The sequence below is a fragment of the Ornithodoros turicata genome, chromosome 4 (assembly GCF_037126465.1).
Source record: "Ornithodoros turicata isolate Travis chromosome 4, ASM3712646v1, whole genome shotgun sequence".
Lineage (NCBI taxonomy): Eukaryota > Metazoa > Arthropoda > Arachnida > Ixodida > Argasidae > Ornithodoros > Ornithodoros turicata.
The window spans coordinates 22,644,147-22,660,164 of record NC_088204.1 but is presented as its reverse complement, the minus strand read 5'-3'; the positions used below and the strand labels follow the sequence as shown (position 1 = coordinate 22,660,164).

At 45.7% G+C, this 16,018-nt stretch overlaps 1 long non-coding RNA gene across 1 annotated transcript; it reads right to left on the bottom strand.

The window, feature by feature from the left end:
• Positions 1-241: 241 nt before the first annotated feature.
• Positions 242-1,418, bottom strand: LOC135392800 (uncharacterized). Its single transcript, XR_010422228.1, has 3 exons — positions 1,337-1,418; positions 1,188-1,251; positions 242-667 (listed from the first exon to the last, which is right to left on the bottom strand). It is a non-coding gene; the product is annotated as an uncharacterized LOC135392800 (long non-coding RNA).
• Positions 1,419-16,018: the final 14,600 nt, after the last annotated feature.

The window sequence follows — 16,018 nt, the reverse complement described above, 5'->3', positions numbered from 1 at the left end:
ACCCGATGGTGGATAAATAAGCGCTATTTTTTTCCAAATTGATAGCGCTTACTCTGAGGCCGGATATATCCGCCACACGGGTTAACCGCCACGGCTTCTATGCGCTTCCACGTTACACGCCGCGTGCTCTATGCGCTGAGGCTCCTAAAGGCCCTGCTGTTATGCGCTGCGCGCATTATTCGTTTCAACCGGTATGGAACGCAAATTCAGTACATCTTTATTAGCACACAACACACAAAGATCATGTACAGCACCAATACTTCTGGTATCTATCAGGCCTGCGGGTGTATTCCTGACAAGAGAGTTGTTTTCTTAAACTACTGGATTTTCACAACAGAACTGTATTAGAGCAATGCGAGTGCGGTTCTTGCAGGTGATCTTGTTGAGCACATGTGCAATGCAGAAGAACATTATTCCTTTTTTTAATGCTTGAATCAAAATGCATTGCCCAGATGACAAATTAGATACAACAGCAACAGAGATTAAGCTGAACAATTTCGTGCCTCTACATGCTGTTCCCTTGCTAATACAACAAAGCAGTTTTAGAGCAGGTAACAGTATACTGTACCAGGAGCACCAGTGTCTGATGAACTTGAATGACACTGTAGTAGATTAGGCACTTCAACACACAATGACTTCTTCAATTGAGCTTGAGGGACCAGGGTCACTGTGATAAAAGTAATCTGAGTATGATGCCTGTCCATTCTCACTTTGGTAGGATGCAGTGAATATGATATCTCTCAGTACATTATAATCAAAATAACCAAAACAAGAGTGCAGTTATGAACGCTGCTACACACTTAGGATAGCAAGGGATTAAGTAGGCGCCCGTGAAGTCGCCAAAATATGGAGGCAAGACAAAACTGTTTGTCCTGCATTACAATCCAACTTCACAGGTGAATCCACATTAATCGCGATCCCAATAAGATGCATGTATGTTCTGCATAGGAGTCTATCTGCGCCCAGGTTTGTGAAAATAAAAAATAAAAAAATCAGTGCACACATTTAAGCATCTCACACTCTTCTACATTCAAGTGTCGTGTTTTTATCGTGTTCATATGCCTCCCTTTCTAATTTATTATTGAGAATTAAATAGCGCGGCATAGACACGAGCTGATAGGGTTTTACCCTCAAGCGGTCATAAAAAACGAACACCAGCTGTTACGAATTATTCGAAATTTCCTTACCCGAAATATTCAGATCACAGTGTTCCCTCAGTGTAGTTGGAGGACGGAGTGTCACCAGTTAAGTCTGAAAGACAGAAGAGATTCACACGGAAGAAAACTAAACGCAAGTGCAATATGACGTAGAAACGCAATAACGGAAGGTGAATTACCGCTATCGACGCGCAGAACGTTTTCTTCGTCTGAGGCTCTTCTGACGTTCTTCGTACGAGAGCTCATTGTGCTGGAAGCATGGTCAATATTTCGTAAACGTGCTCGAAAAGGTATACAATGCGCAGCCTGTTGCTTACCGACATTTTCATGACTGATCGGCGGATGCAAACTGTGTATACGAATACCCCGACTGACATGTTTTGCGAGAGTTCTACGATGTCAACGGTGCCTTCATACTGCCCATCAGTCTAGACACCGGCCTTCTACAACGCCAGCGATGTCACAATGTGTCACGGCTAAGGAGACAAACCGAGAAACTGAATTGAAAATAAGCGGCGTCCGTCTAAATAACCACCACCAAGAAGCCGACCGTTGCACGACGTGATGCAATGACACAGCTGCGAACTTGGGAACATTGGTAAGGGCCACGCTTCTATCCGCGACACCGTTTCGCGAGGCACTCAACAGACAAAACAAAGAAATTCGTCCACTTTTCTTAGAGTGAACATGTGCGGGGAGCTTGTTTTCTTTGTCTTGTTATTGCGTTCTTTTTGTTATTGTTAACGTTTCGGTGGTGTGGCGGATAAAACTGGCAGATAATTAACAACATCAGCAAAATATTCGCCTTTTATCCGTCCGTGATATAAAATCTGGCGACATGCATTCGCCCAAATTTCGCACGAAAGAACCTCTAACTATTTCTACCTCTGTGTGGCTGGAAAATTGATAAGTTAGCTAAGTTCTATAGCCTTATGATCCCATCACATTCACGAAGAACACGTATGTACGTAGACTGTTGCATTCAGGGGACCATTTGCGAAGTTCTGTGACTATTTGCGACCCTGGGGAGTAAATTTTGGGATTAGGTAACTAAAATGGGGAGTTATTGCAGTCTAGGGGAGTAGGCGCTGCAATTACTTCCCATTTTCGTCCTCTTTTTCTTAGAGTGTATATACCCTGAAGGCCGTGCTGCTGAACACACGATGGAACATGATGGGTTGCAGAAAATAACGCAAGAAGCTCAAGAGTCCGAGGCAGAGAGCGGGACACGGACAATGGCTTATGCCCAAGGTCATGATGACAACAAGGCATGACAGATTGGTGACACTTTGAGGATCTTTGTCGACAATACTGAGCCGAGCGTAGCGGATATCGAAACGACCCGCTTAGAGTGCTATAGGATTCCATCGAAATAGCCTGGGGTTCAACTGTCGTGGTGCAGATTCCTACAGCAGTAACTCGATCGGGGGGTTGGGGGTGTCCTAGATCCTACTATGGTCACAACGTTAGCTGGTTGGAAGCTTCTGAACAGATCCGTGCGCTCCGTGCCAACCTCTTTTTCCAGCTTCCCTTCCTACGACGTAGACAGACAGTAGAGACGTGGAAAGTGCAGAAAATGGAACATGACTGTAAGCAGTGTCAGATATTCAGTACCGGAAACAGTAATAGTAATTTCTTAACTTCAAAGCTACTTGTGAGTTAATATTATATCTGAGACAGGCTTTTGTAGTCAGGTTTATTGCGAGGTAGGTTTAGACAACTCTATTGTTCGCCGAGCCATAAAGCTGCGAAAGTTATCTGAAATAAGAGGTAAATAAAATGCGCTGTCTTTACTAATGAATAACAAGCCGTCCTCTCTGGCTGACTTTTCGTGCCCCATCGTGCAACAGAGCAACAAATCATCGTTATGCTCACCACAGACACTATCATCACCTCTGCTTTATCATTTTTTTAGTTCCCTTTGGGCTATAAAAAGTAAGGCAAGAGCAAATACAAACACTGAGAGATTTCAAGTTTGGCGGCGCGAATATTTACACAAGTGAAAGCTGTGACGTCAACAAGGTAGCAACATGGGCCTCTTCGGTACATTGGGTCGCCACTCGAGCACGGACGGAACAGATCGAACCGAACAAGTGCCCATTTGCAGACCGCCCCAGCAGTCACGGAGGAGACGAAAACCCAAGAGCAGCACGGATGGACAGAGCCACGCAGTGAAGAGCTCAAGTAGGGAAAGGGAGAAAGTCGTTCACAAGTGCGTAATAACGAGCCCCCGGGACTGACTTCAACACGCGTTCTCTGCCTTCCAAAGGTGCATTTTTTGAAACTGTAAATAAAAGCAAAAGAGGGTAAAGAGAACATTCGCTATACTTCCCAGAAAGTTGTGCTCGCAGCAAGTTTTGAAGGACTTGAATTCCAGCTTTGAATAAATGCCTCGTGTGATCAATATCAAATCTCTTCGTTAATTACATGTTAGATTTCTAACGTTTCCGCCTTTGCACACTCCCGCTTTATCAATTTGAAAATGCTTTGAGAACCAAGTGGATCCACGTATATGAATACTTTAGAACACTCACTGGACTAAGCTTACCTGACACGTGGAGGGATTTGCAGAATCCAATCGTACTCCCAGTCATCTCCAAAGGTTCCAAGTTGAGGGAGCAGCGATGATTAAATTTGTGACGAAGGGAGCAGTGAGCTCCGCGGGTAATTAAAGAAACCCTTTCATTTTCCAACGTTGAAGAATTGGCAAACTTTTTCTCTGTTCTGTTTTTTATGTCTGCGGAGAGAGCACGTCAAAGATGGACCTCGTGAAGGTCGGCTTGTTGAGGGGATGTTTCTGGGTGTCATCGCTCTCTTGTGGGAGATGAGCTACTGAACCAGATGCGTTTGAAGCTGATACAAACACACTGATGTCTAGAATTCGCGGGGAAAAAAACTGAGTACTCCAGAAGACACCCACGTTCATAGTAACTTGTGAAAAGAAATTATTCTAATAGTGAATGCTTTTCTGAATACATCCGCGTGAGCAACTTGACCGCAAGGTGTGTCCCATGTTTTATTTCAGCCATTCAGAAGGAACATCGAGAAGAAGACAGCACCCAAGCCATCGTGTCTAGGGATGATATGGTTTTGCATTGTGATTTATTCTCAAAACCGAAGTCGTCGATGCCAAGTCGCCTTACATGCGAAGTCAGACAACGTACCACACGCCATGCGATTTCCGTGGTACCGTTTTGTGCAACGTCGGTTATAGAAAGGGAAGGCGACAACTAAGAGGGCTTGACCATCGATCTTTACTCGTCGGAGATCAGAAAAGAACTGAGCGGGCGAGCTCGAATCCCGCGCCCATGCCCCTTAAACGTCGTCGTTTCCTAACAACGTCACTTGTGTCACAAGTTCAGCGTCCCCTTAGGAGGATTGTGCGACGCCCTTGTTTTTTAATCTAGTTGGCTTGGGTTTCGGCTGACAGGGTGCTGACTCCTATCGCGCTTGTCCATAGGCATATTCGCTATTCTCCGGTAACGTCAGATTAACGAATCTTTTTTTCCCAGCGTAATGTGGCTTCCTTGACGAGATGGGATTGTGGCGGCCCGTGGACGAGGATGACGACGCGCCTCTGCTGCCGCGCGCTACTGTGCTGGCAGCCAGTTCTACCGACACCGTCCTAGCGTGTGGTCACGGACATCTGCCCGCTGGGACATCGCCGGTCAGGACTCATGTAGAGGGACACCACCTCCTCTACATTTGGTGATCAGAACAACAAACACCATGTGTGGCATAATTCGGCCATTCACAATCCTAAATTTTGCGGCGGCAAACCAGCAGCGAACCACCTTCTGGCAGGCAAGTCGCACCGGGACCCCAGTTCCACCTTAGACCCGCAGGGCGATCACGGCAAGTTCACTTTCCGTCCTCAACCTGCTTCATGATGGTCCTCCCCGGCACTTCTCTGGCGACTAACAGCATCCACGCTGACATACCGGTCGCGTTACTGTCGCCCACTCAGCAACCAACTCTCCCAGCCACAATCAGCTATCACCAACGATCACTCAACGCCACACAACGCGCTCAGCGCCGCTCACCACCGCTCAACACAATCAACCACTCAAGCATCCAAGAACTCAGCGTTCAATCCTCATCACTGGAACCCGCCCGGATCGCAGCGCTCTTGTTCCCGGCATCCCGCTGCTGCTGCATCAACAGCCACAATCACAAGCCATGTGCCCAGTCGTCCACCGTCCACAAGTCGTCCTCATTTTCCTCTTCATGGTATCGACGCGGACCTCAACCGCATGCAGCGCTCTGCGTCTGAGGGGGAGTGATGTGGCGGCCCGTGGACGACAACGACGATGCGCTTCCGCTGCCGCGCGCCAGTTCTACCGGCACTGTCCTAGCGTGAGGCCACGCACATCTGCCCGCTGGGACATTCCATCATTGCCGGTCAGGACTCATGTAGAGGGACACCACCTCGTCACAGGATAATAGATGGTTTTAGCATCGTACGTGCAACGTCTTCCTTCTTTTATTTTTACCGACGAGCCCAGCTCGCGTCAACTTCGTCTTCGTTACATCCCCCGGTTTTGGAAGATGTCATCCAGACAGCAGTACACATAAATATATACACAGTGATAATATGCGGAATGAGTATTTACAAATGACACGCAATGTTCAACTGTACAAGAAAACTGGCTTCAAATATCATCGTTGCTGATGGAACACCTGCAAGATGTTCACGAGACGTGGCCTCTTCCAATGGCTTCGGCTTCCCCCTTTTCCTCTTCTTGGGTTTCGTGTCGGTTTCAACATCTGAAGTCTCTGAAGCATGCGATGATGAGCCCGACGACTGACCTGACCTGATTGATCTCTAGGTGATTCAGACGAGCAATGTCAGGTGCAAGGAGACTGCATGCCAGGTCATGTGTAGCCTGAAGGTATGGAGTATAGTCCTTGATGCTCAGGTCCGCGTTATGTGTATGTTCTAGAAATTCCTGGACAGCAGAGAGCTGTGCTTGCAAGTCATGAACTTGCTTCTTCAAGGCATCCGTCTCAGCTATCGCAGAACGGAACGCTCAAACCTTGCTGTCGTTATCTATCTCAGCGAAAACCGCCATGGAACGTTCTACTGTGGAATGTTCCGCCATGTTGGAACTGCGCTGGTGATGACTGCGTACGGGCGAAAGCGGTCGGAGAAGCACAAGTGACAGCGATCGTCTTCCGTGCATCAAGGGCTCGTAGTTCGGGCGCCAAGTTGTAATGTGGCTGGACGTTACATGAGACAACGAGTGACCAGGCAGAGATTAGGCTGAAGAAGAGAGAGCCCAGCTCGCGTCAACTTTGTCAGCCACGGTACGCTATCGCCTTTGCGTATCTAGGGGACAGCGTTGGTGGTTCTGCGCACTGCGCGAAGCTCTCTTTCTGTTCCAAACAGCGCAGAACCATCAACGCTATTCCTTACGTACGGAAATGCGATAGCGTACGATGTAGTAAAACTCATTAATGGTTCAAAAGTGTATGGCAATGTAAGATAACAAAGAAGACCGTTTCCAAAAACAACGACGGATAAATGATGACTATGATGTGGGGTTTTCCACAAATGCCCAAGCAGCACGCCAATATTGGTCCAATATGGGGAGCGGAACCAGGTTCCATATTGGACCCATATGGGCTGCCGATGTTGGCAAGCCCATTTTGCCCATATTACTCCACCGGGGAGTCCGCGAAATAATAAAGCATTATCCTGTATAATATCCACCACTGATATTACTGCTTTCTACTTTTTGCTTTTTCATTTCTGCGGATCATCTTATTGATCCACGTTGCATCGCCCTTAAAAGCGAAGAGCAGGTGCTACGCCCGTCTCGCCGAAGGACCCAGGCAGTCCCACGGAACTCCCTCGGAAGCCTTCATTGGGATCGCAATACTGTATGAGCTACAAATTTCCAACCCGTTCCTAGAGTACAAAGGAGCGAAACTTTCGTGACGGTGACGGCCATACGCCTCAGCAACTCGCACTGCCTGCAACTTGAAAGCATGATGCGTTACAAAAGAGACATCCCTTCCTATCAAACATTGTGCTTTTTACTTTAACTGTCGCAATTCCGTTGTCATTAGAGGAACCAGCGACATTTTAGCCCGAATGAAACGTCCCATCCGAGTGTCGCGCATGCGCATTAGTTGTAGGACACGCGATTTCGCTCAAACGACCACGCTCTCGGTTCGGTCGGTTCGACAGATTGGCATTGGCATCGCGAAGCACGATGGCGGCTGTTTGCAGCAAGTGGAAAGTTGAGTTGTTGAGTTGCAGTGCACGTTACAGTGGGATTGCCAGATACGTTGACTGTTTCGAATAATGTGTATCGGCTACAAAAAGTTGTTGGATGTAATGACGTACTGAATTGGGTATTTCATACGCATGAACGTCCAATCTTGCCGTGCTGCTCGGGCATTTGGTACAAGAAGGGTGCGTACCAGTTTCTGCATGTTCAATCAATATGGGGTCTACACAGGGACATGGGACAGGGTGTACAGGGGACATGAAGGGACGACACAAACACGAAGCACACAAGCACGAAACACGCTCTTTTAAAAACGTACCACCAAAGAGCCCGGACTTATCGCTTTTTCCCCATATCGGCCCCATATGGCAATATAGGGCCCATATTACCAAGTTTAAGCAATATGGGTTTAATTTTTGCGTACCACTTGTGGTTTTGCGATACTAGGCGGACAAAAAATGCGCTTGAACCCAGTCACTTTATATCATGTGAAAGGTCATGTCAAAAGCTATCTGAGGATGCTAATCCAATGGTGGCAGCCATCACCTGCAGGGGTCTGGCAATGGACACATTTTATATTTTTCGAATCTTCCACAACGTTCTTTTACCAATGAAAAGGATGTGACTTTCACACTGGCTGGGTGACTGGCGGCAAGTATACGCAATATGGCAAAAACGAGTCCCATATTGAACCCGTATCACCAATGACCAGCCAATATGGCTCCAATACTGTGCGCTGCTTGGGTGCGGGAAGTACCTGACGGCGTTTCATATGTAACATTAGATGATTGATATGATGATAAATATATAATCATACGATGATAGGTCTGAGGATGAAGTGAAATGAGCTAAGTGTAAGTCGTCCATGGAGCAGTTGAGGTGTGTTAGGTTGGCTGTGCTACGCCGGAAAAAAGGAGAATGCCGTTTCCAAGAAAATACAACAGACTGCTAATTTCCCAGTACCTTTTGGAGAGAGAGCTACTGAATACTAGTGCACGGAGTGCAAGGGATTGTGCCTTCGCCCCTTGTTACATGATGACGGACACATTACCATCACCCTGTTACACGGGACAATCATTCAGTAGTATCGGCTTCCTGCTGGTGTCTTCAGTTTGTGCAACCCACAGAGCCAGTCTTTCGTAAACGCATAGGCAAATGGGTATCTCTTTCGTAGTCTGTGAAGCGTCATTTACATTTGCCTGGGAACGCCTTTCATGGAAGAAATACATAAGCGATGACTTCGTGACAAACTTCCGGATCCTGGGGCACTGCGATTGATCCAGCTGGTCAACATCTGCTTGTCTGTCGCTGTCCTCCGGGAAGACAATCTTTAGCAGCAGCTGAAGGAGGGTGTAGATGGTAGCTGGCCCACGTTTTCATGACCTCTAGCTCCGACATGGGAGCGGATCCATTGCAGGGGAATATCTTCACCGCATGGTTCTAGTTAGGCGCACAATCTTCTGATGCAGCGCGCTAAAATGTTCACCTTTTTACTTTCGCTGCTGGAATATGTGAAGATGACTGTCTCGGTTGTTCCATTGACCTGTAACGTAGCATACGTAACGTAGCATATAACGTAACATACACCGTTTCTCCAAAGCTCCAAAAGTTGTGTGTGAGACAAACACAGCGACATATATATTTGATTGGTGATGAGTGGGGAGTTTCATCTCCAGTGGCGATATTCTTGTAAAATGGAATGTTGGTGAAATGGAATAATAGTAATAATAATAAATACAATAAAGTCAATGTATGTGAATACAAATTGGTTTATTTTTGCACGCCACACTCGTGGTGTATTTTTTATTCGAGGTTAGGACGGCAAAGTACTCTTGCGTTTGGGAGCTATCAGCCGCAGAAAGCTATTCGCACTCGTTTTGTGATGTTTGAATGGCGCGTCGGGGGTGACGAAGAGAACGTGTTTTTGATGACTGAAATAAGTGATGTAACGAGTTGAGGCCTTGCTCTCTCCATTTATTCACTGACGTCTTCCACGCTTATCTTGGGTCATCATGTTGTGTTGCAAGGAATTTCTGTGGCCCGTGTGTGTGTATACACTCTAAATAATTTACCTAGCTTACGTACCTCATACTGTGCCGCATAGTCGATGTACCGTATAGTTTTTAGGAGATATTAGGATGAGGTTATGGGGTACGCTTTCTCGTACGAGGTGCAGACCCCATGTAAGCGGTGCTGTGCACCGCATACGGCTTGTACCTCTTATGCACCGCATAATATATTTCGCAACTTGAACGTATGCGGTTCAATGCGCCCCTTAGCATTGTTACGCAGAAGATGCATCCATGAATCGAGAGAGAATTCAGAATTCCGAGAACATCGACGGATAATTCCGCCCATGGTCAGGGTTCCCAGAATGCTCATGGGCAGAATTCTCTCTCGTTACTTTGTTCGTGCTTTTTTGCCGATACGATCTTTTCATTACACAGATTAGAGGGACCGTTTTCAGGGTCCAGCTGCGCGGTCAGACTCACAATTGTAGTGTCCGAAAATTACTTAGTTTCCAGATGACTAAGACAAGGCGTCACAAACGTCTCTTAAAATTAAATGGACCTTATGGTCCCCTAACTCAATATTTATGCAGCCGCTCCGTTTCGAAATGGTTAGTTCGCAATGTAACGTAAGTAACAAAACATTTCAATTTTGGAGTTGAGAAAATGGTTGAACGGAAGTTAACCCACGGTTCATGTCGGTTTAAATGTTGAAAGTCAGTAGTGAACTGAAACATTTTTTTTAAATTACTCTTGAAATTCATTAAGTGGCGACTCTACCACCTTGTCGAATTGGCGCAAATACGGCGACTGCCTTGCGCAACGTGGTGCAGTCCTCGGCGCAGTTCTCCTGAAAAGACGGCCCAATATGCTGCCCCCCACCCGGCCCCGAACTACATGCCATCAGTTTGAGGTGGTGGGCAGTGCGCCCGGTAATGAACCACACACCACCATATGCCACGCCACTGAACGCCTGTGCCTCTCCTTCCCTGCACAGTCCGGAGAGCACGCGCACGCGCCTCGCCAGGCTCACCGACGTACGACGAGAAAGTGGCGCAAGAAAATATAGGACGCTCTCAGATCAAGCTGTGGATAAGGATATTGGTACGTTGACATACGTGTGGTACGTGTGTAGAAACGCGAGTTTCGCTGTGATCATAGGCTGAGCCTTGCGCTGACGCGTTTGCCGGCAGTTTTGTCGTGTTCTGGCTGAGTTCGCGAACTATATGGCGAGAAAATCAAGCACAGCAGCACACTTTCTCGAATTTGTAGTTCATCAAAGCCGGTAAGTGTTGCCGTTTCTTTTACGATCTTGTCTTGCGGTAACACGCCTTGACAGGGGTGTAGGTCGTAACTACTTGGTTCACAACCACTGTTTGCATTGTGGGCATGTCGTGTACAATAATTTGTCATTTATGGAGAGTCGAACAGTGCTTAGACTTGCTGGAGTCATCTGATCACGTTCCGATGCAGTTGCACACGGGTCAGTGGGTCGCATGTAAGTCTTGTACGGACCGGATTGTACCTACCGTATTGACCTTGTACGGTATCGTTAAAAGATGTGAGGCACTGGTTAATCCGTTTCAGTTTGCCGTGCTTGAGAAAGTGATCTGTGCCATACTCCTTCTGTCTCCCTCCGCGAAGTTTGCTTTTTTATATGTGGTGCATTGTATTCTGTAGGTTTGTGTAATGCAGTCCTCTCAAGGTCACTGGCCACATTGCACAGCCTAGGTTATGCTGTTATAATTATTTCCTAAATTAGGTGTTTTGATTGGCCGCCATTCCTTGTGTATCATTTGTCTCAGGTGAACAAAGCTTAAGCAGTAGTACAGTCCTATGATACAGGGTGTCTCGCGTAACGTGTCAATGAATTTTATTTGAAGAGAGCAATAAAAGAAAAACAACCGCTACTTTTCTGCTGCTTGAGTTACAATCTGGTGCTACGTCAAAAGTATCACCTGTTTGTAATTCAAGTAGCAGAAAAGCAACGGTCGTTTTTTCTTTTATTGCTCTCTTTAAATAAAATTTATTGACACGTTACATGAGACACCCTGTAGAGGGAGACAACGAATCGGTGGAGACTGGGCACAACCTCATTTCTCGTACATCACATTTCCACGCTTTATGGCATGAAAAGCATGCAGCGCCACACTTTACCTCGCATTCCACCTGCTGCGTTTCGTACCCTTGGCTGAAGCGCTTACGGACGCCTAGTAGGTTGCGCCTTTTTGACAGAATTGCACTGATACTCTGCTTTCGGGTTTTATACTGGGAATTGGCGCTTCCTTGCAATAACTTTCAGGAACGTTCCCAGCACCCCTTACATGTAGGGTTGTTGCAAGATTTTTGAGCGTGTCTTAGAGGGATCCCTCTAAAACTCCCTCAAAAATCTTGCAACACCCCTCCAAACTGTCTCCAAGAAAGGCGACAAAATGCCAGAAAAGCTGCAGATATGGATGCCACCCCCCACCCACCCCGCAGAACACCCTCTCCGACAAATCCTGGTAATATCCCTGAAACATTGGATTCGTATCGGAAAATACATGTCTAGATAAGCGTGTCCTATATCGAGTGCCATTCTCCTTTTAGCTTGCACGAGAAGCGGAACTTAATGGTGACGAAGCTACAAGACGTGTGCAACTATTTTCGCAAGCTAAATGACAAACCACAGGATGCATCGACATTGATGGATTCTTTAGGTCCCCTGCCAGGAGGCATTCATTACCTCTGTAAGTTGCATATATTCTAATCCCTCACGCTTCGCAATTTGCCTAAAGCCTAGTGCTGCGTCTCCTGCAATGTGTTCATTAATATCTGCCTCAGTCATAATTTCATCATAGCCATTGGTAGCTTGTGGAGCAAATGTGCAATATAAATCTTGTTTCAGGCTGGTGGTGTGAGCAGTTGTTATGTGCTTGTGTTACTGCAATTTTTCTAAAAAAAGAGCTTTCATCGCAGTGACGTGTTAATTTTTGTCATTTTAGGGTTATCGTACATCTGGTGTAACGTTGAGACCAAAGGTGTTTTTCTCAAGTGACAAGAGTGAAATATTCTGTGGCAAGGAGTTGGTCTTCCTACGCCACGAGTGCACGCTGCATTGTTCTGTGTTTGTGCGTTTACTTTGTGAAGGTCCTTTCTTACCCAGCAGCATTCGGGCAAACCCTAGGTCTTATTCAGACAGTACTCTTTGATGCCACTCCATTTAGCAACTCTCTCATGACAGAAAAACTTAGGGCTTTTCTAAAAAAAATAAAAATAAAAAATCGAAGCAACTGCAGTGCAATGTTCGCTGAAAAAGAAAAGCCTTTTTAATTGAGGAAGTAGACACCGATACATAAAGATGGAACTGTTTTGTTTATCTCTTGTCTTCTACAGTGCTGCACTTCAGCTGCTGTATAATTTTTTTATGTATGGTTCGTTACCAGTGTAACAGATCCCTTGTGATGCACCAGCTACAACGTCTTCTTGGCTGTGTGATCTGTGTCTGGGCTTCAGTGTCTCTATATGCCAATAAATAGCCTATGCAGTTTGCGTCCTGTCGTCTGAGTTTGTAATAGCTTTTGCCATACACTGTATTGATACCCCATGCGCATGTAACTGGCGCGTGCGAAAGTTCACGTTTTTACTCTTGCTATGATGACATCGGCCACTTCATTGTGCACCCATGAAGCATTTGTTGTTATAATTATGACTTCTAAGGACAATGGATGCTGTATGGAGACAGAAAATATGATTATCTCCTATTTTCTTTCCATACAGCATCTGTCCAAGAACAAGTCCCAAAGATATCGGGTACGGTCGCCACTGTGTACAGAGCTATGCTGTACCTCCTAGAAACCTTCATAGGTTCACCGTACCTCTTATCATAGGAGGTATATAGACCATTGTGTACCTCCAACGATAGGAGATAGAATGTACCACATAAGCTGCAGTTTATATGCCGCACTGCCTGACGCTTACGTAGGAAGAAAAAAATTGCAAAAATCTGCCGCCTAGATAAGAGGTATATCGCTTAGAGTGATATCAACGCAAGTCAAAAGGGCCTCGTTTCACTATCTTCACGCTCCATTACAACAGCGCGGTGACATAACGCCTGCGTTGAAAATGAGCCAGGAGAGACATACTGCTTGGTTTATTCTCCTGCATGCACTTCACTAGTGCAGTGAAAACACGCTTTACAAGAAATCGCAACAGATGGATGGACACGTTTAGGTAATTTTTCACACTCTGTTTTCTTATCAGAAAACTATTAAGTAGGCCAGTGAGATGCACCGTGCGAAGTAATTCACACGACAGAGTCATAATTATCCCACAAATTGAATTTAAAGTACGCCGCAAAAAGCGACCGTACGCAACGGCGGTGGAGCACAGTACCAGCCTGTGGTCTGCCTGGAAACTCGCGCTGACGCTACAAGGAGAACGCTCGCTGATTGGTCCAGAGAAATGTCTGCTACTCCGCTGTCATCGGCTACTCGGCTGTTCGGGGTTCTGAAAAAGCCTTGCTCCTGACTCGGTCATGATTCGGCCGCTCTTTCTATCCCCAATTCTCCGGGAAAACTGGTTTACGGCGGCAAAGGGACAAGGCGCTGACCCCCACTGAACGGCGAACCAGAACGAGTTCTCCCCGTAACGTCATCGGTGACGCGGCATCATACCTTCTCCTCCTCGTAATACCCGGAGTGACGAGTTAATGGTGAACGCGCTGAACCATGTTTATGGGAGTTTTTTTTTTTTTTTTTCTGGGAGACAAATTGCACACATCAAAACATTTCGCGCTATTCGGTAAAATGACACACACACTTTCATCAGATGTCTTAATATGATTTTTTTATGGCCCTCTGTACTCCTTTAAATCCCTGTCCCTAGAATGTACTAGTACATCAAAAGAAATTTGATGGCTGTATAAAATCACCTTCTGTCTATTACAGCAAGCGTATGAATACGACGTTTACTTTGTCCGACTCAGTAACTCACCATATTACGAATTCTCTAGAAGTGTAATCGGTGTAATCGTTCTGGCGGCGAACTATTTACAATGGAAGAATTAAGTGAAAAGTATGCATTTCTGTTTGCATATAATTTCTCCCTTTTACCGTATTCCGTACGCAGGTTTCTGGAGGCCATCTTCGTATTCTTTACTGAAACGTACACGAAACTTCCAGCCACATTTGAAACCAGCAGTGATTTTTTTTTCTTGTGTGAACCACGTAAATGAGCCTTTAGTACGTGAAAAGAAATGTACGGCATTCGCGTTTTGCCGTTATGGCCATGGCCATAGTGTCGAATCTCTCCGCGACATCAGCATCTCTATTGCGCGCTGTTGTGTGAAACACCTAGATTACTAGTTCAGTGCTAATATCTCCAGAAGTAGTTAAGTGGAGGCTACGACATGCGTAGTGATAAGAAAATAAACTACACTTCTGAGGAAACAGGGCAGTTCTATGGGCACACGCATCAGCAGTTTTTGACGATAAAGAACGACATGAGGTACAAACAAAAAAGATCAACCATTACTACTGGTCGTCCACTGTAAATTTCGAGACACCCTTTTAGGTGCAATTTGGGCGTAATCAGGGTATAATCGTTTCTATACTCCTCAACTGTACCATCTGTGGAAAAATCTGGGGTGTAAAACAGATGTTAGAGCAAAATGACTTCTCCTTCCCAGCATATTTAGGACCATCTGGTGTTAAAATGGTGTTTGCTGCACTCACAAAGTCCAGTGCACGTGATGACTACCCTACGCTTTCTTCAGTAATGCAACGAAAGGATGGGTACACATATGGCTGCAAAAAGTTTGTTTACTGCTCACTGTTTCCAGCAGTACCTCATTTCCAAAACATACGAACTTCCGGTAGATATCGGGAAAAATTAAAAATTGGACATAAAAATTCAAACATGAAGAAACAAGATAATTAAATAAGTTAGCTGTCCTAGATTTATGACATACATGTCGCCTCCCTTGTGCACTTTGAGCACGTCTGGCAAGTGTGTTATAAAGGTTTCTCAACTGCGAATAACAACGTGAGCATGAAAATGGTGGCTGAATTCTAGTGTTACAAGTTTTCTAACCACGAGGAGGATGCCGTGACTAACGGAATAAAATACGCAAATCTCAAGAAATTCAGGCAGTTCATCATCAGTCCCCCGTGGCTGTAACGTTAGCTTTGCCACCAAGTTCCACACGCCTCATAGAGTGATTTTCATGTATTTCATGATTTTCATAGGTGCCGCGGTTTGCCAGATACAGCTGAACTGCCTCTCAGAGTAGTCATTTGAACTAAAATGCCTAGCAGGCTCATGTGTACCGCGTGTTTTCTATTTGTCACAGAAAACAGATTTGTTAGTAGGGTGTGTATATACTTTGCAAGGGGTGTACACTTACTCCCAGAAAGGAGCAAGTTATGCTACCTAGGTATACAAAAAAAGGAGTATAATTACACCATTTTGGGTACACTCTTCAATTCTGGACATCCTTTTCGGTGAACACCCCGGTCACACCCTTCTGAGCAAAAAAAAAAAAAAAAAAAGAGCGAAGTTTGTATGGGGGATCTATTTGGGTGGAATTGTTACAGGCCCGATTTTAAAGGTCTCTCTGTGGTGTGAAAAGGGTGTA